At 34.5% G+C, this 26898-nt stretch overlaps 1 long non-coding RNA gene across 2 annotated transcripts in view; it reads right to left on the reverse strand.

Annotated features, from left to right (window-relative positions):
• Positions 1–2511: 2511 nt before the first annotated feature.
• LOC127850957 (uncharacterized) overlaps positions 2512–26898 on the reverse strand; it is a 30822-nt gene continuing 6435 nt past the window's right edge. Inside the window, exons 2-4 of one of the 2 annotated variants that reach the window (XR_008035594.1) lie at positions 16926–17106; positions 12543–13065; positions 2512–3525 (exon numbers count right to left, since the gene is read on the reverse strand). This is a non-coding gene — a long non-coding RNA (uncharacterized LOC127850957). The remainder of the gene's footprint in view (positions 3526–12542; positions 13066–16925; positions 17107–26898) is intronic. The other variant, XR_008035593.1, reaches the window with a different exon arrangement.

Here is a 26898-nt window from a genome sequence, read left to right on the forward strand (position 1 = left end):
TGCAGTATTCTAAGCACAAGTGCGTGTTTACAGGCCGTTTTAAAAGTTCAAAGAATATTTTGGAATATTGCTTTTACGTCTTTTTCCATGACTTTCTTGCATCTCTGTACCAACAGAATCACGCCATATTAATGTGCTTTGTTCATGGCATCAAAGACATTAACGTCTGGACGAATGCGCGATTAATTGCCAATGTATGAACATTTCTTGCGAAACACCATACAAGTATGTCTAGAAACCGAAGATAAGGAAATCGTTAGTATTATTATTAAGCATTTGAAAGCAGATGTAGACATATAAAATTAATATAGTTCAGATGCAAGCCAAACCATGCACATTTTATTGCACGCGAAATGGATAATCCTTACGAACACATTTATTCTAGAGCAGCTACATTTATATGTTGTTTTGAGATACCTAACACAATATTCAGAAATCACTCTGAATCCAGTTTTATGGTTGACCTTATGTTGTCCATATATGAGCCCGGTTTTTCCGTCCAGCACTTTTTGGTTACATCATAAATGGCTTGGTGTGCAACATTTTGTGAATTTTAAGCTGGTGTGTTTACCACAAAATTTTATTTCAGTGCAGAGTTTGTGGAAAGTCCTACGATTTAATAGAAAAAAATATGTTAAGGCATTTTGCAAAAACAGACAATTTATATTGGTTTAAAGTCAATGATGTAACAGATTGGACACCACTTAGCAAACATGATTTGTATACAAAATCTTAAAATACTATCGTTGAAATAAACGGCATTGATTCGTCATCACGGCGTTTCGACCTCATCCTTGTTCCTAACAAAACATTTGTAGACGCTACACAAGTTATGTAAAACAGTTTGAGATCTGACTTCAAGATTTAACATATTGGACACGAACTGTTACATCACCATTCATAAAAAATAATGATTGTCTGACTGAAAATTGTATAGGTTTGTGCCTTTTTTAAGTTTTATATCCAAGAAATAACCTTTAGTGATAATATTGAAATAAAGGTAAGTAGCACAGCACAAGATTTTTTGGTAGAGTGATGGAAACAGGAACTCATGGGCACTATAAAAGGTATACCTTTTTGTTCAGAATCCGCATGTATTTGTTACAAATTTGTGTACTAACAGGGTAGAACTAGGTAGTTTTATGATATTTATCAACAAGTTTTATGTTAATCTTATCAAATATGGCAACAACATTTTCAAATACATTCATGAAATTTATATTTTACATGTTTTTTTGGGATGTAACTAAAAAGTGCTGGACGGAAAACCTGGCTCATGTTGTCATTGAATAAAGTGTCATGTATAATGTATTATAACATTGTATATTACTATGATACAATATTTCAATCATAATGAAGCATTTACAAAGACAAACAATACACCTTATCTGCATACATATACATTTACCGACCGATACTAGCGTTGTATGACCTTAAAGGTTACTACTGTATAAGAGTAAGGAACATAAAAATCATTACATTTGTTAAAGAAGGCATGATGAAAGTAAAGACCTGATCTCGGCTAGTCTGATGATGTTCCAGTGGTAGCGCTTCAGCTCGTGCTTTGGTTCGTGACCATGCCGAACGCATGAAGTGTTCTAACTGTCCATGTTCCGACTCTCTTTTAATTATGTTTAGTATTTGGCAATCTTGTTTGTGTATTGTATAATCAGTTTGAACAGCTGAACTCACCTGTTCACAAAAGTATATGATTCCTTTTCAAGATTAACGGAAGACAATAAGGGAGGTTCAATATTTGATTTATTTTAGATATTTTCACATGCCCACGAAACGCTCTAGGTGTCCCATTAAAATTGCACTATACGGTTACTATGCAATTTTCCCTATATGTAATTAATTATAAAAATTACAAGTAAGTATAGGTCAACATATCCCACGTTTTAAAACTTCATAATGAAAATATCCGCTGCCAAATCCGACAATATCCAAAACTGTTGCCTTGTGGAAAAATAATAAATTGCTTATCGAGACGTGAGCGACATATCCCATATTTTAAAAGTATGTTTTGTTTTACATTGTTACACTTTACAAGTTCATTAAATTGCATTTGAAAAAGTCTCTTAAATAAATAGCAAAACATGTACGGGAACATCAGACCTAGGGTTATGTACAACTTTGGTCCAAAAATGAATTATACCACCGAACCGCTTTATTAAGATATGATCAAGTGTTAAGTGTTTAAGGGCACATACTTTTGGAGCGTGTGTATCAAGCGTGTCTTGCTCATCTACAATTCATGGTAATAACACATCGAAAGTCACATTTTAATCACTCGAGAAAATATATGTTTTCACAAATTTAGATGCGCAAACCAACCGACCGACAGAGCGACTCAAATACACTCCCGACCTGTTTGTGTCTTTTATACAGAAAATAAAAATTTGGATTTGGTGGTTTATCAAACGAAGCTGCCAACGAACACACTTTGTTAGATTTAAACGAAATTGAAACAACATTGTAATCAAGTTTGATTCAATAATAATAGTTGCGTTCAACATTACAGAACTTTCCTGGTCCTGTTTTTATTAATAATTCCCACTCGAACAAGGCTATTGATATAAATTTACTAACAAAGAACAGATAATATAATTTTCATTTCTATGCGACAAAGTGTGAAGAATGTTATTTAAAACAATACTAAAAAGGTAAAACTACACATATTTTTTAACAACAAATAGTAAAATATAAAACTCTAGCAATATTATAGTTTTTGAATGATTGATTTATCTATACGTGTATAGCAAAACTCGTATTAGAATGTAGAATTCCTAGCATATTTTTGTCGATGAAATAACGAAGAACGATCAACAAATAATAGCAAATTGTTTCAGCAAAACTAGATTTTCTTGATATTGGAATTAACTCAACAACTTATATATCTGTTTAATAACAATCCTCTTTATTAAGATTCACTAAAAATCTGCGAAACTTAATGAACGTGTATAACCTAAGCAATACAAAGGCATGAATTAATATACACACTTTATGTACACAGTTGATTGATAACAGCTAATATGTCGATTTACTCAACAATATATGTACATACATTGTCTTTCATGTTCTTTTAAACCGACAATTTAAAAAAGGCCAATTATGCTCAACCCCAGCCAGGTGGCATTATATGCAAAATCAGTAGGCTGACGTCACGTGGAAGGGCATTAAAAATCATAGCACTTACGTGTTCTTCGTCCTGTGTGTTTCCTGGAATGATCTGGGGTAGTTTAAACGAATTTAGATCGCAAAGGGAAGAGGCCTTTGTCGTGCATCTAAATGCTTCATTTGCTGTCTCAGACCAATTAAAAGAAATCGCAACCCGACATATTTTTAGAAACAAGTATAGTTGCCTTATTAACGCTGCTTTTGAGTTGTCGAATGCATCTGGCGGAGTCGTTTCTATTTTAAGGGGTTCCTTAAGCATTGTATCCATGATGTTCTTGCACCGGTTTACCAAGGCTCTTACGTCGTATTTATGTGCAATGGTCACGACACGGAAGACGTTTTCACCTGTAAGAGGGTCAAAATGTTACGAAATGTAATCATTACATGAAACATAACAGAATCGATCTAAGTATAATACGGAAATAACGTAGGATGCAAATCAAACTTTTGAGGACAGCAATATGCTAATATAAAATGCATAGCTGTATATTGTTAATAAGAAGAACTCTAATAAGTGGAATGATTTGGAAAAGGAAAAAAACTGGATGAAAAGTTGATCCGATATGGCATAGAAAATAAAACTAAGGCGCACTTAAACATTTGTTGTTGTTTTTTTGCTCAACGTGATACACTTTCAAATACGCATCATTTTATAATTGTTGTGACTGTGGTTAATTATAATCGGATGTTCGCAATAAACATTTATGTCATATGTAGTTTTGTGTAATCTATGTCCATGACAACGTAAGTTTAATTACACATTATACTTCCCCGTTATGATATCAGTTCACCACGATTTATTTCTATCAAAATCTAATGTCGTAAAATTAGTATGAACAAAAATGGATAAATTATTTTTATACAATTATTTTTAAAGCAGGATCCATTTACCTTTGACCAAATATTAGCAAAAGTGAAACAAATATCTCCACGCAGAGTTGTCGTTCCTTGCTCTATCAAGAAAATCCTTCCAGGTTTGGTAGGATTTTATTTTATTGGCTTAAGTATTATACAATGAAAAGTACTGTGATTTTCTTTTACATTTTGAAAATAGCGTTCATAATAAAATTTTATTACCTAATGTAACGTAAATGTAAAAGTGAAAATAGTAATTTATGTTCAATAAGTGTCATACTCGTCATCATTATGAATAGTAAATTAATAATTAAAAAAGTCAAGTTACGCTGTCCTGTTTGTTTTATATGAAAATAAGAATTGAATTTTACAATGTCAATCGCTGTTAGCGAGTTCTTTGTTATGTATTCGCAATAAGTTGGGAAACGTCTGCGAAACCCTCTGTTTGAACAAAAATGTCGACAGAATCACACAATGTGAACATTATCCTTTATTATCGGCTGAATGCCAGGATATCAATCGAGGTTTGTCGTGGAAATGCTCGAAAACATATTCTTCCATTTAATTTATTTTTGTTATTATGATACATCAATTAAAGGGGGCCTTTTCACGTTTTGGTAAATTGACAAAATTTAAAAAAGTTGTTTCAGATGCACAAATTTTCGTTTTAGTCATGATATTTGTGAGGACACAGTAATACTTAACGTTTACTATGCTCTAAAATATCCATTATATGCATCTTTTGACGATTTGAGAACCTGGAAATTATAAAGCGTTGCACCGCGAAACGAATTAATAATTTGGAGATGTCTATTGTTGTCGCTACATGTTGCGATACTACGAGGATTGATTATATAAATAATGAAATACACCAGGCATAGTATGAGCACGGATGGCCGAGTGGTCTAAGCGGTGGATACTCCAGGACTCGAGGGGTCAGTGGTTCGAGCCCAGTTGAGGGTTACTTTTTTCTTTTTTTAAATTATGTTCTTGTTTTTTTACTGGAGCTTTTTAGATCTAATGTTTACATTTATCAATATAAAGCATTTAATGACAAACGTCAATTCATGCCAAAATCTGTGAAAAGGCCCCTTTAAAACTTAGACGTTGTTTCCACAAGGTTAATATTAATGGCATACACAATTTAATAAAGTGAAATAAGTATTTAAGATAATTTGCCTTTACGTGTGTGTTTTTTTTTAAATTGTACATTGTATGGAGCGAAATAGCATTATTGACCTAAAACCAAAATATTTTTTAGGAATAATCATCATTTGATATTGATTAAATTATTACGGCTTTGTAACACGATACAGGATGAACATTACTATGTTGGAAAGGAAAAAAGAAGAGGAATGTACCGTGACGCCTTTCGTTATTTAAAAAAATGTATTCACAAAACGAAGCGTAATTATTTTAAATTTAGTAAATTGCGACATTATAAGATGACTGAAACGAAACGTTATTTTCTGAGCAGTTTTGATGATCTTACGTGTTACATCTTTCATAGTTCCAGGATCACAGCAAAGCAAGAATTCAAGAAAATCAGCCCTGCTTATGTCTTTGATATCTACTTCCGATGTCTTCGCTTCTTTAAACTCGCCTTGAAACATCGTATAGAAAACTGGTGATACATGTCCAAGTAACGCCTTGGAAACGTACAGATTTTCGTCAAAGTTAGCAAAACGTATTGTGATTTCATCAGCATATTTGCCAGGCTGCTCGAATGTTTTTTCTTCGTCAAACATGGTTATTATACCTGTTAAAATCACCTTACTTTTGTTAGTGGTTTCTTTATTCATATAATTTAATCCGAAAATAACGAATTATCCCCAGTCATGTGCACACTGTGTTGATGTTTCAAGTACGCAAGTCTATTTGATGCGAACCTGCGAAGGTGTTGACAATCGATTCAACGTGCCGATTTCATTCACCGCACTCAGGTTTAATTAACAAAGAGGTATCTGTATATTTATTATTGAAATTCGATATTGCATTGATCAAATGTAGAATTGAAAGAGAATGTATGCTCTTAAACTAGAACTTCATTATTGAGAAAGTATATCGAGCATGAAATAAGAAAATAATGTTCAAACACAGCCAATCATTACGCACGCTTTGGCTAATATTAAAGCGGCCTTTTCAAGTAAATTGACAAAATTGAAAAAAGTTGTTTCAGATTTGCAAATTTTCGTTTTAGTTATGATATTTGTAAGGAAACAGTAATACTGAACATTTACCATGCTCTAAAATAGCCATTATATGCATCTTTCAAGATTTAAAACCCGAAAATTATAAAGCGTTGCAACGCGAAACGAATTAATAATTTGGAGAGTTCTGTTGTTGTCGTTATATTTTGTGAAACAACGAGGATTGGATTTTTGAAGTATAACATACGCCTGTCATTGTATCCGGAAGGATGGCCGAGTGGTCTAAGTGGGAGACTTTTTACTTCAGGACTCCAGGGGTTAGTGGTTCGAGCCATGCTGAGGGTACCTTTTTTTCTTTTTTTTAAATTTTATTCTTGATTTTTTACTGGAGCTTTTTATATCCAATATTAACATTTATAAATATAAAGCATTTAATGACAAACTTCAAAACATGTCAAAATCTGTGAAAGAGCGCCTCTAAAGTGCAATACAATTACTGATTTTTGGAGAGTATAGTGCCAAACCGGTGTACACGCTCATTAGTTCTGTATGAGATACGGCATATGCACCTCAAAATTGCAAAAAGGCAAATCAACGCCCTTTTAATGTTTATTTTGCCAACGCTGAAGTGGAACTGCATTCTTTCGAGAGTTCAGGTGGGAAATTCGGAAAAATCGGGAACATTGTATCGGCTTTTTATACAGGTTGAGAAACTTCGTGAAATAGATCGGATCAATAAATGAAAAAAAAAAGTTTTAAATAAAAACTTTAAAAGTATATTAAAAAACACAAGTGTGGTCAATAGATGCAATATATCAATGCACAAATAGTCGTGTACAAAAGTACGGTCGTAATATTGACACAATTTGTTTGTATGTACTATCAAAATGTTTGCAATTGCCGCTTTTTTAAAATAAAAAACATCTTCGTATATTTCATTTAAGATGAGTAACGTGTGACATAAGCTGAGAATAGCAGCGTTTGATTAGGATGATGCGATTGTTGTAGTGGTGGAGTAAGAACTCCAGGAAATGCTCGCTGTTCATGTTTTCGATCTCCAGACGATCTTGGTCTCTCAGTAGTCCCATGGAGAAATCACCAGGAACACGTGTCACATGAACGTCTTTGACCCGTTCAGATTTTTCCGTTTTCCAATCCAGACAAGATTTCGTCTGCGTGCTTTCCGGGCGCTTCAAAAATTGTTTCCATCTCATACGTGTTTTGTTTAATTTTCTCCGTATAGATCTATGTATTACATTTTCACATACACGTAAATATGCATGCACAACTCGTACACGACTAGGTTTCGTCCCGGTTGTGGACTATATGTCACATCGCCAATTATTACTTATAATAACTATTTTTTCTTATCCGGTCGTCAAACATTAAAGTTGATAGCCAACCGAAATGCTGTCACTGTTTTTTGTATGAGGTTATAATATCCACGATTTCATTAAAATTATATGGACTAATGCACTGTAAATTTCAAATCTAACAAAAATCTAAAATCTAAGCGTTGATGACCAAAGGTATAGATAAGCTTTCTGAAATAATAACTTGCACATGAAAATGCGTTTCGTATTTCAGTTAAAAACTCATTCATTAAACATGTACACGTATGGTAAGTCTTCAATATTTTTGCGTGGTTGGTGCAGATGGTACACTTATGCCTTATGAACACATTTGTGTTCTCCTACATATGTCTGAATCGGATTGGCGCAAAAAATAATTTGTCGAAATTAAGTTTGTTAAACATTTAAATAAAGGTATGTGCATTTATTTTCATGCTCACTTTTGAAATGACAAACAACAGAAAAACACGATATGTTGCTGTTTTTGTAGCACACACAGTTTGGTTAAAAATAACCTTAATGTTCTAAATGTAAACATGATGCTTTTTTCCAAAACTTACTTGATCAATTGGTACCCAATTTTGATTATAAATAATTTTGTTCATTAATTTTGCATTCCTACATAATCCACCATCAATTTACTTCGACAATCGTACACTTTTGATATACAATGATGTTTAACAATTAACAGAATCATGATGTCCATCACGTCACGTAATCACAAATTGGTATGAGTTGATCGTTAAATGGAATAATTGGAAATCTATCCAATTATGAAACATGCATTACTTCAACTGCGAAACATTTAACGACAAATTAACAATATGTTTAATGTTAGTCAACATTTAATCCTTTGAATATAATAATGTATCTTAATGCAGCACCAGCTTTGGCAGCCTTATTCTCAATTTGTTTTATCAAGGGAAGCAACTCATCCAGAACTTAAAATCGGGGGATGTGAAAAGGTTATATTTCTTTTTCCCTTCAAATGTAGATATTGTCTTGATCTATTCTCTTTCTTGTATTGTATACATACATAACATACACAGAATCACACTTCAAACACAACTGTTCTATCTTTACTAATTTTAAGATTATGTATCAATGTATTTGTATAGAAAATATAAATGAACATTTTTTTTAGTTTCGAATTTCTCGTTAAATTTGTATTTTGATTGATTTACTCTACAAAAGGTTATAAAACAAGGGCTGTTTGTAAAACATGCATGCCCCCCGTATGGGCTCTCCGTTGTAGTGACAGCCATTGTGTGAATATGTTTTTGTCACTGTGACCTTGACCTTTGACCTAGTGACCTGAAAATCAATAGGGGTCATCTGCCAGTCATGATCAATGCACCTATGAAGTTTCGTGATCCTAGCCATAAGCGTTCTTGAGTTATCATCTGGAAATCATTTTACTATTTCGGGTCACCGTGACCTTGACCTTTGACCTAGTGACCTAAAAATCAATAGGGGTCATCGGCGAGTCATGATCAATCTACCTATAAAGTTGCATGATCCTAGGAATAAGCGTTCTTCAGTAATCATCCGGAAACCATTTTACTATTTCTGGTCACCGTGAACTTGACCTTTGACCTAGTGATCCAAAATCGATAGGGGTCATCTGCGAGTCATGATCAATGTACCTATGAAGTTTCATCATCCTAAGCATAAGCTTTCTTGAGTTATCATCCGGTAACCATTTTACTGTTTCGGGTCACCATGACTTTGACCTTTGACCTAGTGACCTAAAATATTATTGGGGTCATCTGTGAGTCATGATCAATATACCTATGAAGTTTCATGATCGTAGCCATTAGCGTTCTTGAATTATCATCTGGAAACCATTTTACTATTTCATGTCACCGTGACCTTGACCTTTGATATAGTGACCTGAACATCAATAGGGGTCAACTGAGAGTCGTGATCAATCTACCTATCAAGTTTCATGATCCTAGGAATAAGCGTTCTTGAGTGATCATCCGGAAACCATTTTACTATTTCGGGTCACCGTGACCTTGCCCTGTGACCTAGTGACCTGAAAATCAATAGGGGTCATCTGCGAGTCATGATCAATGTACCTATGAAGTTTCATGATCCTAGGCCTAAGCATTCTTGAGTCATCATCCGGAAACCATTTTACTATTTCGGGTCACTGTGACCTTGACCTTTGATCTAGTGACCTGAAAATCAATAGGGGTCAACTGAGAGTCATGATAAATCTACCTATCAAGTTTCATGATCCTAGGCCTAAGCGTTCTTAAGTTATCATTCGGAAACCATTTTACTATTTCGGGTCACCATGACCTTGACCTTTGACCTAGTGACCTCAAAATCAATAGGGATCATCTGCGAGTCATGATCAATGTACCTATGACGTTTCATGATCCTAGCCCCAAGCGTTCTTGAGTTATCATCCGGAAACCACCTAGTGGACGGACCGACCGACATACCGACCGACAGACCGACCGACCGACCGACATGTGCAAAGCAATATACACCCTCTTCTTCGAAGGGAGGTATAATAAAAATGCAAACCAATTCAATAAAACATCAACACACAATTGAACTTGCACAAAATAAGTATCCGGTCTTGGTTGCTAGGTATCCAGTTTGTGAACCCATGGCTCTGATCACAGGTTAACACGATTTACATAGTCCATGATGAATACATTTAGAATGTTTATCCATTCCCGAGCTGGGGCCTGTTCGAATTCCCGTGCGTTTTACAGGGTTACCAATTATTTGTTGTTCTACAGCTAGACCTTAATACAGACACACCTCACTTAATTGTTTTTGAAATAAATGAAATGTTTTTTAAACCAATTATTCACTTTGTCTTTCATAGTCAATCGTCCCTTCATTATTTTGTCGCGAATTACTCCAGGCAGACTTTAAAACATCCTACACAATTAAACTTAGTTGTCAAATGTCATTGAACATCAAAAGTTTCCTTCAACACATGCGCTCAAGTAAACTACTAATTCAAATTTGGAGGCGTGCACGATTGCTTCATCGGAAAGTTCATCAAATCCTTAGTACTTTGACGATTAAAGGATTCTAAAACAGATATTTTTTTCTTGCGGGATGAAACTGAAATTAAACATAATTGTTGGATCGACTGTCCCTGAGCATTTATTTAACCAACTGTTTTATATATGTTTGGCACTTTTCGACCAGGGCCTCCGCTTCATATTTGTGAGCAATTACCATGACACGCAAAACATTGCCCTCTGGAACACAGTGAAATATAATACTTTGTGGGGGTTTAAAGATAATTTTGTTTCGGCGATTCATAGGGTTTAAAGGTTTACTATTACATCAATACGTTTAAACATTCATTCTTTAACACTGTCGAGACTCCGTCGGCCTTCTTATTGCTTCGACATAGGACTTATTGGAGAATAAAGTTCGATAAATAATAATAATGACTGGTAATGGGGATGTTCAAAAGAGTTCAAATAATTGTATTGAAGTACATATTTAAATAAAACAATTAAAATAACTATATTATGCATACTGTATAGACGCAACAGTAAACAAACATATGTAAATTTATGGGAAAAAAAAGAATTTCATAATTTAATGACAAGTGATGCTGCACTGTTATAGCACTGAGTGCCAATATACACGACACAATAAACATGATCTAGGGTTAGAAATATTGATTTGTCAATTGTTTGAATATATTGTAGATTTATATTTAACGGTGCGCACATACACTTTTTTGATGTTACCCCGAGAGAGGCTAGATTTTCTTTAAAGTAAACGTCAAAAGTATGGGAAAAAAAAACATTAATAAAAATGATATCACACAAATCGATTGTTTTATTTAGAGTGTGTTTAAGTGTCATGACAAAGACATATCGAATGACATTAAGTCATTAACAGAAACAATGGTTCGTTAGCAATTGTAGTTAAGTGCAGGTTATTTTGGTTTATCTATCAAACTCAGTCGTTGATTCGTAACCTTCTCTCGAACTTCTGCATGCAGACTTTGAAATAGTGTTACACATTCGGACAGACATGTTTCGCTCGATTGATCCCAACAATCATTTATGATTATTGTTTGTTTAAAATTGGTGCTCAAGTAAATTCCAGAACAAAATTTAGAGAGTCGATCAATTGCCTTTTCAGCATGAGCAACAAATCCCAAAATAATTGAAAAATGGAGGATTTGCAGACAGGTGTAAACGAAGGAAACAAATCTTTTTGCAGGTCAAACACTAAAACAGGAAGGCAGGCAAGCATCATTCAATTATTTAATGTTTGGCCACAATTAGGTAGTTAAAGTTATCTTATTGGTACATCGGTTGATTGCCATCCTTTTACATTTGTTTTGCGGTTATATGCGTTCAACATTAAGAAATAGAAAAGAAATAGAAAAAAATCTATGCAAATACAAGGACCAGATTGCAGCTTAAAATATTAATGTAGCGGTGCCGAAGGTCGATATTCAAATCGAGTTTGGGGCTGCCTGGCTGGTCACTATTGAGTCATTTGGCGCGTAGTTGGATTTTATATTTCTTATATTTCACCGAATGTTTTCCGGCTATGTACAATTAATGATTTTAAGAGCGAACAATTTGACAAAAATTGTTTAACTCTCTAAGTAAGCACTTATCCAGAACACATTTAGAATTTGAAAACAATGCAAAGACAGCTAGAATGTTGAAAGAAGCTTAATACTTATAACAAAAAATGTGGCTTCAACAATAGCAAGTATCAACAGTGAATTTCAACAGTTGTGATCAATGAGTCATTGGTCAATTTTTAGCGGTTGCGCTCACGTAACAAAATAGTAACCTTTACATAGAGTTATGATTGCCTCTATCGCATATTACGTACATAAACCGGTCACGTAGATAAAGGACAAATTGTTCTGAGGCAAATATATTTCACTAACTGTTCGATACTTATTGCACTTATGTGTTCATTACATGTTCGAAAGTATTGAATGATTTGCATATTAAAAAAACAACCGTGATAAAGTTAAAACTCTTACTTGTCACATCCTTCATTGTCCCTGGATCAATGCAAAGCAAAAATTCCAGAAAGTCCTCTCTGCTGGAGTCTTTGATATCTAATACGGATGTATTTGCTTCTTTTAAATCGCATTGGAACATCCTTAGAAAGACCAGTGATGCATGTCCAAGTAACGTTTTAGAAACATACAGATGTTCGTCGCAGTCTTCAAATCGTATCGTGATTTCGTCGGCAAACTTTCCTGACTGTTCAGACGGGTGATGTTCATCAGACATGGTAACTGTATTGCTTTTGCCAAACGAAAAGAAACGGCATGAACACCCTGAATAAGTGTTTTTCATCAAACTTAATGAACAAAAGTAAACTTGTGTCCACACAAATAGTCTTTATCGACAAACGATTTATTTTTCATAAACTGCATTCAGCTTCGTTGAATAGACGCATCGTTGTATTTTGTCAAGTACATGAAATATTCCTCCTTTGTATTCAATGGTTTAAACGAATGTCTAAAGCATGTGTGACTGTAAGATAATCAGGAACACCTAAAACACCCGAAACATTAAACTTCGTTTAAATAAGTTATCAAATGTGAAATGATCTGTATTGTGTTGAGAGGGGTTAAGCTGTAAACTGAAACTTGCATGCAATGACGGTGTTCATTTATAATTGTTAATGATACAAATTATTATAATGTATATTTTGGGTATATGATTATTGGTAATTTTGTGTAAAGCATACACATATTAAAAGATATATATTTTTATATTTGTATTGTTGTACCATTTGTTTTACTTTTAATAAAATTAATTAAAATATCTTAATGTGTCCAACGTTATTTGTATAACAATCAACAAATCTTATTAATACATTTCTGTAACAACAGTACTTGCAGATATCATCGGATTCAGCAGATATCATCGGATATATTTTTTTTAATTGCCATTCTTTAAAAATGGTTTACGTTAAAACTTGCTTATATCTGACAGAGTTTTCCAAAGAAAAACGATAGCGACTGCTTGAAAATATATAATTTGTATTTAACGACGGATTGTCAAATTTAAAGGTTTGTGTGTGTATATATATGAACAAGAGGTGTGTTTGTCAGAAACACAATGCCCCATACTGCGCCGCTTTGGAGACATTAATTTGACCTTTGACCTTGAAGGATGTCATTGAACTTGAACTTAAACCACTCAAAATATGCAGCTTAATGAGATACACATGCATGCCAAATATCAAGTTGCTATCTTCAATATTGCAAATGTTATGGACAATGTTAAAGTTTTCGGACGGACGGATAGACTGACTGATTGACGGACAGTTCAACTGCTATATGGCACCCTACCGGGGGCATAAAAAATTTTACTCTTTATTATCTTTCTTCATTGACACTGATAAATAAGGTATGGCCACTCAAACTCATCGGCAGACATATATCTTTAATATCAAAAGCTTGAGTACAACATCTGCATTGTAATGTGCGAGTTATTTCAGCATTTATTTTGTACCGTTTTTTGCTAAAATAGTGCACACAGTTTTCCGAAATGGTATTTAAGCAATCCATTACACTGATATTTTTCCAAAGATTTACCACAGACACATTCTGAACAGGAAATGTATTTCCGTGCATGCAATATGACAATGTGGTTTTTACTAACACTAACCTATAAAATAGAGTAGCTTTGAGTGCTGGTTTTGCGTGAATTTACGAGACAATGCAAAATTAAATATTCCATTGGAAACAAACGAGTAGATTGTGTGAACGTGCATAACTTGAATATTTACTCTTTGATTATATATTCACTCAATTTGTTCAAAACATTTTTTATTTATTGTTTGCGCTGTGATTTTTCAAGGCTGGATGTCGATTGTACGAGTGAGAAGAACACAACACAGGCACTTTTTGACGATGCTGGAACAGCATCGTCTAAGGTATGATAACCATCAAAATTTCTTCACAATGGCGACCTATGTTAAAGACCGAGCCAGTCCGATTGAAATAACTCTAATCGAAATACCTCGACCTCGTTGATTTTCATTGATAACATTCCTAGCACAGTTATCGTTTGTGTTCCAACATTCAACAATGGCCGCCCCCATGAGAGTCTCGAGTCAAAACTTTCTTACTGCATAAATTGGCTTGTTTCGCTATTTAGAAGCTGTCATTTATGATATATGAATTATTTATTCACTAAATCTCCGCTAATGACAACAATGGATGGAATTCGAAGGATATATTCGATGTGAATGGATCACTTTCTACAACAATGGCTTCGCCCATCAGAGACTTAATAACACTCGTGTCAAAACTTTCTTCTAGCTTAAATCGGCTTGTTTCGCTATTAAGTAATGCAACAATAAATGGAATTCGGAGGATATATTCAAATATTCAATGTGAATGACGCACTTTCTAGATCTCGACAACTTGACAAGGCAAAACTGGCATGCTGATGATACTGGTATTTTTGTTATCAATTTTAGTCACATTTTGCTTTATAACTTTTGTTCGAGCATTTTGCGACTTATTGAATGGCTATGATACCCGATATCAACATGTCATATGGGATTTGCATATCACCAAGCTGTCCTGAAATACAACATTGATTACAAACTCTTTACTCAAATTACTGGTTTGTATGAATTCTTTCTTCTTTCTATTTTAGTAGTTGATATCATTATAGTCCAAATAATTAGACGTAATTTACTGTTTAGTCCATGTATATCGACCTCATATTTATAGGAGTAGATATTATGTTAAAGGGGCCTTTTCACAGATTTTGACATGTTTTAAAGTTAGTCATTAAATGCTTTATATTGATAAATGTAAACATTGGATCTTAAAAGCTCCAGTTAAAAATCCAGAATAAAATTCTTTAAAAAAAGTAGTCCGCAGCAGGGCTCGAACCAGTGACCCCCTAAGTCCTGAAGTAAAAACGCATTAGCCTGATCGACTATTCTGCCAAGTATAAATGGTTGACGTATTTTATACCTAAGGCCACAATTAAAATATTGTTGGTTTTCCCTTCACCGAACCTTGATTTTACAGGTGGGTAGGTAGGTAGGAAAATGATTTTATTTTATTTTAGAAATTATATTTTAAATACACTAATAGTCTATGAATATTTATAACACTGGTATTAAAGCACTGTTGCAGTGTAAGAAGTCCTATGTAAGCTTAACCATATATTGTTTGCTGTTTTCTTGCATATATTAATATCAAATGCATGCTTGTGTGTTATTACATCAAATATGTGTTCAATAAATGATGTTAATTGCTCTGAATGTAAATAAAATATCTACAATAAGGAAAACATCAATACCACTTATTGTAACAAGATATTTATAAATTATGATATGCCTATGTAATTGTATCAACTATCATGCATGGGTTTTTGTTACTTCGGTTTGCAGTAAGTATAAAACTAATTAAAATCAGTTTTCACTTGAATGAATGAATGAACAGTAAAGCAAACCGTTTAAGAAGCTATAGAAATCATTTGACTGACTGTGACAACCAAATTTAAACAAAATGAATCGTTTCAATTTTTCCATTTAGTTCTAACTTCAGGTTAAAAGCGAAAGTAGATTAACATGTGCATATATTTACTTCATTTGAAAACTGTTATCCATTTCAAACTGAAATCTTCCGTTAAATAATAATACAAACAAAATGTTCAACGCACAAGAGATGCTGTGCTTTTAATTTGTATAGATCGTATTCACAATTGAACAAAAGTTTACATGTTGACCTTCATTGAAGATTAACACCGTCCGCCATTTTCATGATTTTAATTGTTTTGACAGGAAGCGAAAATCTCTTCTATTTCCTGTGCAAAACAATTTAAAAAACTCTTAAATTAATTTCTTTTTACTGAAAATAGTTATACAATTTATGTTTAAACCATATGTGATATGAAACCATGCATGACATGTCTTTAAAAAAATAATTTTGAAATCGGAACCACATGTACTTTATTGTTTTAAACAAAATGGCGGACTAACATGACAGTTTATAGACGCTTGCATAACTGCGCACCTCCTATTATTCCAAAATATTGACTACAGTATATGTCATTCACAGCTGTTGATAATGACTCCTAACACTTCCCATATACATTTGGTTTAAAATCATATCTCGCAATATTGAACGCTTAATTACAACAACCAGTTTTTAAAAAAGATCGCACATAAATCAACCTTTACAACAATAATTGTTGTGCAGACGACTTTTTTAAACAGAAGATTACTCCACGAGGTCGGATATTCACGTAAAAACAGTCATTTAATGAGCGAACGCATGCAAAACATCATTAAGTCCATATACAATTAAGAGTGGTGTATGCACATATTCGTTATTGAACATATTCCTCTTAATTGAGCACAATATATTTAAAGAACATACTTTTTTCTCGTTGATGATAGAAGGTTGTCACCGTTCCCCAACCAATTTCACTCCTCTGCACTTAACCTACTGCAAGATGGCTAAACTTGTCGAACGTTCGCTTCGCACGTACACCACTTTGACGGTTGGGATTGGTGGAATGTTTAAGACTTCCTAGTCAAAGATCCGAGTAACAAGTGGGCTGTAAGCGAAATAAACAATACAGCCTTGTGCGTTCCGGCCGTTGTACCATTTACGCCCTTAGTCTTAGTTGAAATGACAAGTGATACTTGAAAAAAATTGCGATTGCTATAAAGCGGCCCGTACATGTGTAGAAACCGCGCTCTATGAAACGGTTTTATTGAATGTGCGTGAAGTTTCGTCCCAGATTAGCTTGTGCGGTAACCTTCGTGTGTGTTTAAATGCCTGTAATTTAGTATGTGTTTGAATAGATTTTAACAGAATTAATTTGTGATTACAGGTTTTCAAGTTATAATGTTACACAAAAATTTGCACATTCATCATAATTTTCATTCTATTTGTCTTTATTTTAGAATATGTGTTTAAAAGCGGGTGCTGTTTAGTGTACATTAGCTTTTTGCACAAAATGAAATTGATATCTACCTATGGGTTTGTGTGGGTTTGTGTTCGAGAGTGCAGTAATTTTCATAGAATGAATACTGGGTATAAGGATAATTTATAGAATGTAAAGAACTTAAAAAGCCGATTCAAATGAAAGTATATGCTAGATATTTTATACGGGTTCTAAGATATCACATTACACTGAAACATTTTAATGTGAGTGCTTCAAACTTTTCATTAACTTGGTGACTTTTATTAAAATTTGTAAGCAAACGAATACAACACCAATTTCACAATTTAAGAAAAAAAAACGACGCGAATTTTCCCAATCTGAAAGGCCCCGGCCCTGTTCTCGAAATGGTGAAGAATTAAAAAAAACATTTCTAACTTAGCCAAGTGACTTGCGGAAGTAAATAAACGATGGACAATTTAAGAAACATATACTTCGTTAAAATGAAAGCAATTTAAAACATGTGTGTTCCCATACTGCTCGTCGGGTACAAGAAATATATCCAAATCATCCCAAAAAATTAAATGCTGCAAGCTATAGATCCCCCAATTACGTATTTGCTGAATGTTCTCATGTCATTTGCGAGTTTTAATTTGGGTAAATACATTCATATTGAACTGTTCATAACGACTTAAGTTATAGTCAAACATATACATTTTCGTGTAAATAGAAATAAGTGCGGATACTTTGTTAGCGGTGTAAGAGCCTCAGCAAAAATATATGTAAGTAAAAATAAATAGTTTGTTCATGAAGAAACATATATTTGGACTCTGGACCATTTTAAAGGGACCTGTTCACGTTTTGATAAATTGAAAAAAAAAAGAAACATAAAATGTTTCAGATTTGGAAATGTTCGTTGTAGTTTGTTTTTTTAAGAAAACAGTAATACGAGAGTTGCCTTCAAAATGAACAAAGGGAATCCGTGTTTTTTCAAGTACATCCACGGTTTTCTCGAACCATTGTTGTGTTAGCAGATGTGTTAAATACTATACTTCAATGTACATGCAATTTGTCAATATTATTCAACATGCCTCATAAGAAAATTAGTGAAGCTGTGAAGGGCATTGTTTTAGGCCTTTTTAGATGCAAATTCAGTTACAGAAGCATTCAAATGAACTAAAATGATGGACCATGCTATTTCTTTGGGAAGTATTCGGAATATTCGACATGACGCTACTGTATAGCGCAGAACAACGCCTGGTGGTGCTACAAATTCAACTTCAAGTAGACGTCCATATAAGGTCACGTCTGACGTCGTATGCAAAATTCGTCAGTGGATCTCTAAAATCAATCCGCCGACCCAGAGAAATAAAAGTACTGACAGTACTGGTGTGACGATGCTTTAGAGAGGATGGATATAAAAGCATCAAGTTAAGTTTATCTACATCACCACAATCACCACAATTGTGTATGGTGGTACGAAAAAAAAATTTGGTACAAAAATTTTGCGAAAAGATTTTGGGTATGAAAACAAATTTGGGTACGAAAAAATATTTGGGAACAAAAAAAATTGGGACCGAAAAACATTTGGGTACGAACAAAAAATTGGGGATAAAAAAAATGGGTACGAAAAAAAAATTGGGTACGAAAAATTGTAGGTACGGAAAAAAAATTGGGGGAACGGGAAAGTAGTACCTGTGGGGAACTTGATCCACACTCGCACATTTTCGGCCCTTTCCGTCAAACATCAGATAAGTTCCTCGAAGGCAATAGTATGAATACACATTTCGGAAGCGGTAATGCGGTCCTACCTACGCGCGTCAAAATGTAAGCGAAATATGTACACAAGTCTGTCAGGAATGATTGAATTAACGAAGAAAATCGTGTATTGATGTAAGTTTTTTCAAGAAAAGTGCAGAAAATATATTAAACAAGAGCTGTGTTTGTGAAACACAATGCCCCCTGTTGCGCAGCTTTGAACCCATATATTTTACCTTTGACCTTTAAGGATGACCTTGACCTTTCACCACTCAAAATGTGCAGCTCCATGACATACTACATGCATGCCGAATATGGAGTTGCTATCTTCAATATTGCAAAATTTGACCTTTGACCTTGACCTTGAAGGACGACCTTGACCTTTCACCAATCAATATGTGCAGCTCTATGAGATACGCATGCACGCCAATATTGAAAAAGTTATGGCCAATGTTAAAGTTTTTGGACAGACAGACAGACGCTTTATATTTGACATTTGACCTTGAAGGATGACCTTCACCTTCACCTTTCACAACTGAAAATGTGCAGCTCCATGAGATGCACATGTATGCCAAATATCAAGTTGCTATGTTCAATATTATAAAAGTTATGGCCATTAAAGTTTTCGGACGGACGGACAGACTGACACACTGACTGACTGACTGACAGTTCAACTGATATAGGCCACCCTAGCGGGCGTTATTTTTCTCAGCCACATAATTGTTAATAGATTGATATCACAATATGAAAGTGAAAGTAGAACTGTCAAAAATGACAACCTGTCAACGTGTTGTTTTTGCTGGCACGAGAGGGCGATTACACTCAATGTGTTCACATTTTGACCATAGGCTTTGTCAATGACCTTTATAGTATGGGTAGCTTTGATATTATTTATTGCTATCATGTAACTGAATGATTGTGTATATGTTTACAATACACAAAGCATAAATAATGATATAAATATACTGATTGAGCATATAATAATCTGAGAACTATAGCCAGGTCAATTAAGGACTTAAAATACAATTTTGTGTCCTGATTTCATGAAGAAATGACCATGCATGTCCTAGATTTCAAATTCAAGGCCCTGGTGTGACACATTGGTAGCATTACCGTTAAACTGTTACCAGGCTTATGAAATTAGCTTTTTATTGAACTATCTAAGGAAATCTAAATCAGGCACTGATTTTTCTTGTTTTAATACAGTCATAGATCCGTTGTGGCCTCTGGGTAATGACCAATTTTTGCTTACTTGTCACACCCTTAAAACTTTCCACACGTCTATAGTAGCAAATCCGGATTTAGGTGATCTTCAATGGTACATTTAAACTTTAGCTCTGTTACAAGAGTGCTGGTAAAGTCCAGTCACATATTTAAATCTAGGCCATGTCAAAATCAAAGTGTCAAAGACAAATGAAAGATGCGTTCATTAATTATTGTCCAGTTGTTTACTACTGCTGTATGTTTTTATATATTATTACTGATGAACATCATGTGAGAGAAAATTCACGTTATCATTGTATATCAGGTTTAGAAGCCTTTTAGATAACAAAGTATGCTAGTTTTCAATGTCGCTTCTGGAGATCAAACCCGTAGGGCTTTTAGGAAGATTCTGAAATTTTTGATCCCTCGAGAGCAACCAAACCAAAAATTAAGTCAAATATTGCCGACTTGGTTTTTTGAGTCGGTTCATGAGGGATAATGGAGCTCGATTGGTCATTGTCGGCTCTGGTACTACTTACATGTACCCCGGGTACTCTTAAGTATACTTACATGTACCCTGGGTACTCTAAGTATACTTACATGTACCCCAGGTACGGTAAATAAACGTAATTGTACTCGGTCCATATTAGACTGTACCCGAGTTGTATTCGCGCCCAAAATCCGATGTCGTAAAACGCGCAACCGATTATCTTAAACACACTTCTCTTAAAAAACACTGCATCAACATGCTTTTTGAGTATGTGTTCCGATAAAATAGAGGCAATTCTACAGAAAATTGACATAAATGTGCAGGGCTTAACACTAAGGCACGTCCGAACGACATTCACTGCCTGTACCTTGGTCCGGGCAAGCCAATGCCCCAGGAACATGCCCGACCGGTCGTGTGTATTTTGGGCGGGATTATATGTTCTATATCAATAAACTGCGTTTTAAATAAGCTTTTCAAAGATGCAAAAATCTTAATACAGTACGATCAGATGACAATTAAATCGCCCAGGATCGTCCGGAATGATGAAGGTATAAAACTCGACATTTACACAAAGTAACTATAAAATTAATAGTTATTTATCAATTTTAAATAATTTTAATTTGTTGTCATTATGGAAAAGTTACTTCATCCTTTAGACGATTAATAAATCCATTTAGAGGAAGATAGAGACTTTATTTAGATTAGAAGTGTTTTGACAATATTTTTTACGCAATTCAATTAGCAAAACTAATATTAATGGTCGATCCCGGCTTTTAGTAGAGAGTTAAACCTGTACAATTGTTACAACTACCGTAACACGTTATTTTGCTAAGATTCACTTACCATTTCTTGTAAGACGGTAACCCGGCAATCTATGTAAAAAAGGTTTTAACGTTCATGTCGTTGTTTAAGTTTGGCTTTACGGGTGGGGATGGGGGTTCCTCGGATACCAAAAGAAAAGGGAAGGAGAAAAGTAAGAGAAAGTATGAGGACATAAAAAAACAAGAAAATTTCTCCAGAAATGGCGTGAAGATTACAAATAGATGTCTTAAATAGATGAATATTAAATTCAATAGCATTAGTAAGGCAAGCTAATAAGAATGATTTAATCATAATTGCGCATCTCCAAGCACAGGAAAATACAAGTTGAATGATAAATATAAAGGTTTTTATAATACTTGAGTCAGGGCACATGAAAGATTGGTCAGGGCTAGTAGGTTCTGCATTTACTAGCCCGAACGGGCTAGTTGAAAAAAGTTAGTGTTAAGCCCTGATGTGTATATATACATATTACAAAAAAAAGTCGACAACGACTGATTTAGGGTTAAATTTCCCGGGTACATTTTAGTATATTTACCGTACCCGGGATACATGTAAGTATACTTAAGAGTACCCGGGGTACATGTACGTAGTACCCGAGCCGACAATGAACAATCGAGCGATACTGGAAGGTGCAACATCTCTCACGCCCCCTAGCATCGCCTTTAGCAGTATTCAATTCTCAACAGGAAAGTGCTGGAGTCATTGATCCCGAGGGACAAGATAAACAATTGATTAATGTTCCAAATAAATAATTTGATAAATGGAAATTCTATTATTTGAGCCAGGTCACAGGAAAAGTGCAGTCAAATCAGTATCCAATAAAATTATTTGTTATTGTCAGAAAAACGCTTTAAAGGAAACAGCTTTCAAGCGACTGCAGGCTGATCTAGATCCAAACTGGCCACAATCGCCTTAATGTCTCTTTTACTTTGACACAGTTCATTTAACTTTAAAATGATAAAAAGTACTAACACTAAGAAAGAGTATACAAACCAGAAAAGAGTTTGAAATCAATGTTGAATTTCAGGACAGCTTGGTGATATGCAAATCCCCGATGAAATGTTGATGTCGGGTATCATAGTCATTTAATAAGTCGCAAAATGCTCGAATACAATATATAAAGCACAATGTGACTTATATTGATAACTAAAAATACCAGTATGCCAGTTTTGCCGTGTCAAGCTATTACGATCCAGAAAGTCCTTCATTCACATCGAGTATATATCCTTCGAATTCCAACTATTGTTGTCATAAGCGGAGATTTAGTGAATAAATAATTCATATATCCTAAATGACAGCTTCTAAACAGCGAAACAAGCCAATTTATGCAGTAAGAAAGTTTTGAATCGAGACTCTCATGGTGGCGGCCATTGTTGAATGTTGAAACACGAACGACAACTCTGCTAGGAGAATGTTATCAATGCCTACGCAGTGGCGAATGCAAAAGGGAAGTAACTGAAAAATCGAGTTATCTCAATCGGACTGGCTCGGTCTTTTACATAGGTTGCCATTGTGAAATTTTTTAAGGTGATTATCAAACCTTGGACGATGCTGTTCGCATCGTCAAAAAGGCATTGGACACAGGAATGTTCAAGGGAACAGTATACTACATCATTAGGCATGTTGTAAAAGCAAAACTACGGAAGAAGTCCAAGGCTCATCAGCTCAACATGGCACAGATTCAGAAGCGCAGGGCCAGGTCTTGGAAGCTATATATCTAAAGCTTAAATGTGGCAAGTGGAGAGATTGTGTTACATCTGACGAGCGATGTTTTATCTTGGTGGAAGTTATGGAAGAAGAAGAGTATGTTATGTCAGAATAGGAGAAAACGTTGGCGATAAACTGAAGTTTGTAAAACGTGATGCGTTTGCCCGTGGCTTCATCGCGTGTGATGCTTTATCGTCCAGAGGTAAATCAGTGATCAGAATAATTCCCAAAGGGACCAAGGTAAACTCAGAATACTATATCATTAAAGTTCTGAAACAATTTATACGAAAGGATGTACCGAGACTCTTTCCGGAGGATAAACACCCGAAGAATGGACTTAAGTCTCTAGATGCGGCCCAAATGGATTTTGGTATATGGGGATACTAAAACGACGCTTACAGATTCGACACGTAAACTCACTTTCTGGTCTAAAAAGAGCTCTGAAGGACGAATGGCGCAAATTGGAACAAACAACCATCAACTAGTCCTTGAAATCTTGGCCAAAGCGTTGCAGGATAAGTTACATTTCCATGAATCTCATGTTGAGCATTTGTTGCAAAAAAAATGTATTTAGATTATAAATTAATCATATTTTTGTTTTGTTCGTCATGAAATTGGGCACCTCTCGTACTGAACATTTATGATGCCCTTAAATATCCATTATATGCATCTTTTGGCGATTTAAAAACCTGAAATTTATAAAGAGTAACAAACGCGATACGATTGAATAATTTGGAAAGTTGAATTGATATCGTTATATTTTGTGACATTACGAGGAATGCTTATACAAAGTATAAAATATGCCATGAACTCTATCAGCATGGATGAAGGAGTGGTTAAAGCGCTAGACGTTTACTCCAAATGTCAGTGGATCGGGTCCAGGTAAGGAGTTTTGTTTTATACTGGAGCTCTTTAGTTCCGATGTTTACTTTTATCAATTTAAAGCATTTAATTACAAACTTCAAACCAGATCAAAAATCAGTAAACAAGCCCCTTTAATATATACAGATTTATCATATCCGTTTTATGCGGCGGCCACTAAAAAACGGAAACCGTCGCTTGTTGAAACAATAACAACATTATTGTCCTTAATTCATGACTCACTGACTCACTGTTCTTTTTCCACGAATGGTGTATTTTTAGTTTGGTTTTGGAATAGTTTGCAGACGAATAAACTGCACGATGCTGAGTGTTTATATCGTTGTTCAAAAACGTTTTCCTGCCAACAAGAAGTGTCCATATTGCAAATTACTAGAAGTTGGTATACACATGTTTTAATAAAACGTACTTATCCCACCGCGAACGACAACGAAATGATGGTCAGAATATCATTATACTCAGTTATATACATGGTTAATTTGTAAATTCACATATTCATTAAAAAAATATAAGAAATTACTTGACGTACACAGTATTACCTTTTTATAAATTATTCACTCGAAATGCATTCAAGTAAGAGTTTACAATAATTAATGAATCAAATTAACTTTATTGACTCGCGTCATGCGAAAATTGGTCTTATGCCATAAGCGACCAGCGTAGCTTCAGACCGGCCTGCGCATTTGCGCAGTCTGGATAGGCGATACCCAATCCGCTAATGAGACCACGAAACCTTAGGTGGCATTATAGCGGACACCGTAGATCTTGGCCGCCCGTAGTTAAAGCCGATGTTCGCATGTCCGTGAATATAACGAATACCCATATAACATAATCTAAAAACCACCAAGAATTGTATAATGTCAGATATTGCTGACAGTCAGATCCTCGGACTTGCCTAATTAACAAAAAAGGCGTAAAAAAGTTGCTTGTTTTTACCAACCCAATTGCACTAACGTCCCTACGTGTTTGTGCGAACCACACCCTGATTTTCGGTATTGCAATATTAGTTTTCGATCATATTCACTAAAATAACTATAACATAAAAAAACAATCGATCAACTTTACTTAACTGACTTCAAATTGACCAAAACCATATAAATATAATGTTAAATACAGAGTGGGAAGATTTCTGCATGTCATGGCATATTCTTATTAAGGGTGATCAATCGTTAAAGAAAAATTTAGAAAACAAAACTAACGTTTAGTCGACCTACCTACCATCATGTTTGGCTATGTTAGTGAAACTTTCTTTTAGACTAACTATACAAAAACTTTGTACTTATGTACTCTATAACCCCTAGATAATCTAGCTTTCACCTGCCAACATGTTTTGCTCAATTGGTAATTGTAGGCTCAGGTTCTACTTAAAAGTACCCCGGGTACTCTGAAGTATACAACCATGTACCCCGGGTACGGAGAATACGCTTAAAGGCACCCGGCCATACTCCGGCGTACTTTTAAACATATTTCCACACATATTAACACAGCATGGACATGGACCTATTTGTGTAGGTCTCTGGCATGAATATTTAATAAAGACATACGTTAAGAGAAATCTAGAGAACACAATTGGAACTATTTAAGTTTATTTAAGGCTCATTATTTTTAATGTTGAACATTTCAATCGTGCATTAAGATGTTATTAAGAAAATTTAATAAATAATTAAATCAGTTAAGTAAATATTGAGAACAGCACAAACAACGTTTATTTCAGGCAATAAACTTTGATTTTACATGAAAAACGTTATTTAAATAAAAAAATAAGAAAGTTATAGACAAAAGCTGATATGTCCTTTTCAATAAAAAAAGTATGACATGTCCTGACATCTTACACAGTTTTGCAAACGAATAACTCCGGTACTTGTTCATTTAAAATCACAAAATTCATTTCCGGCTAGATATTTTTGTATTAGCTTGAGAGCGATTTTTAAATAAAAGATTGCTAAAAACCACTTTAGTTTTAGACTTAACTAGATACATAATTTTAATTAAAAAAAACTATACCTGAAATCTTACAGAGTTCCGCTAATAAATATTTCAGGACCAATTTTAGAATCACAAACTTCATTTCGGCTACAGATGTGTATATTACCTTTAAAATGACACTTACAAGGGAAATAGTAATAACGAAATGGTAACTGTTTAGACAAACAAAGATATGTACTATTCAATAAAAAAGCCATCCTCGGTCTTTAAGTACTGTTTATTGGAATAAAGCGGGTGTACACTATGATAACGTTGTAATCTGCCGAATTCTTCAGTACCGTTTTCAGTAGCGGGTGACGTAATAGCCAATATGGCGGCGGTCAATTTATGGATTCTGGGATTGTCCAGGTTACATTACACTAAATCATTGTGTATCCCTCCGTGGTCCATTCGAAAGTAGTGCCTATTTCTAAAGAGTTCCTTTTCTCTTCTTGAATATAAGCCATTTAACAATGTGAGACATGTCTTTTGTGGTTATTTGTAATATCCTGTATGTGTCTGGAGTACTTTGATGACTTGGATTGGAAGCTAACTTAAAAGATGAACTTTTGAGGGTGTGTTTTCTATTGTGTGGGGCTTTTGTCGAAATTAGGATTCCGAAACGCGTTTTTCTACGG

Source organism: Dreissena polymorpha, chromosome 11 (assembly GCF_020536995.1).
Source record: "Dreissena polymorpha isolate Duluth1 chromosome 11, UMN_Dpol_1.0, whole genome shotgun sequence".
Classification (NCBI taxonomy): Eukaryota; Metazoa; Mollusca; class Bivalvia; order Myida; family Dreissenidae; genus Dreissena; species Dreissena polymorpha.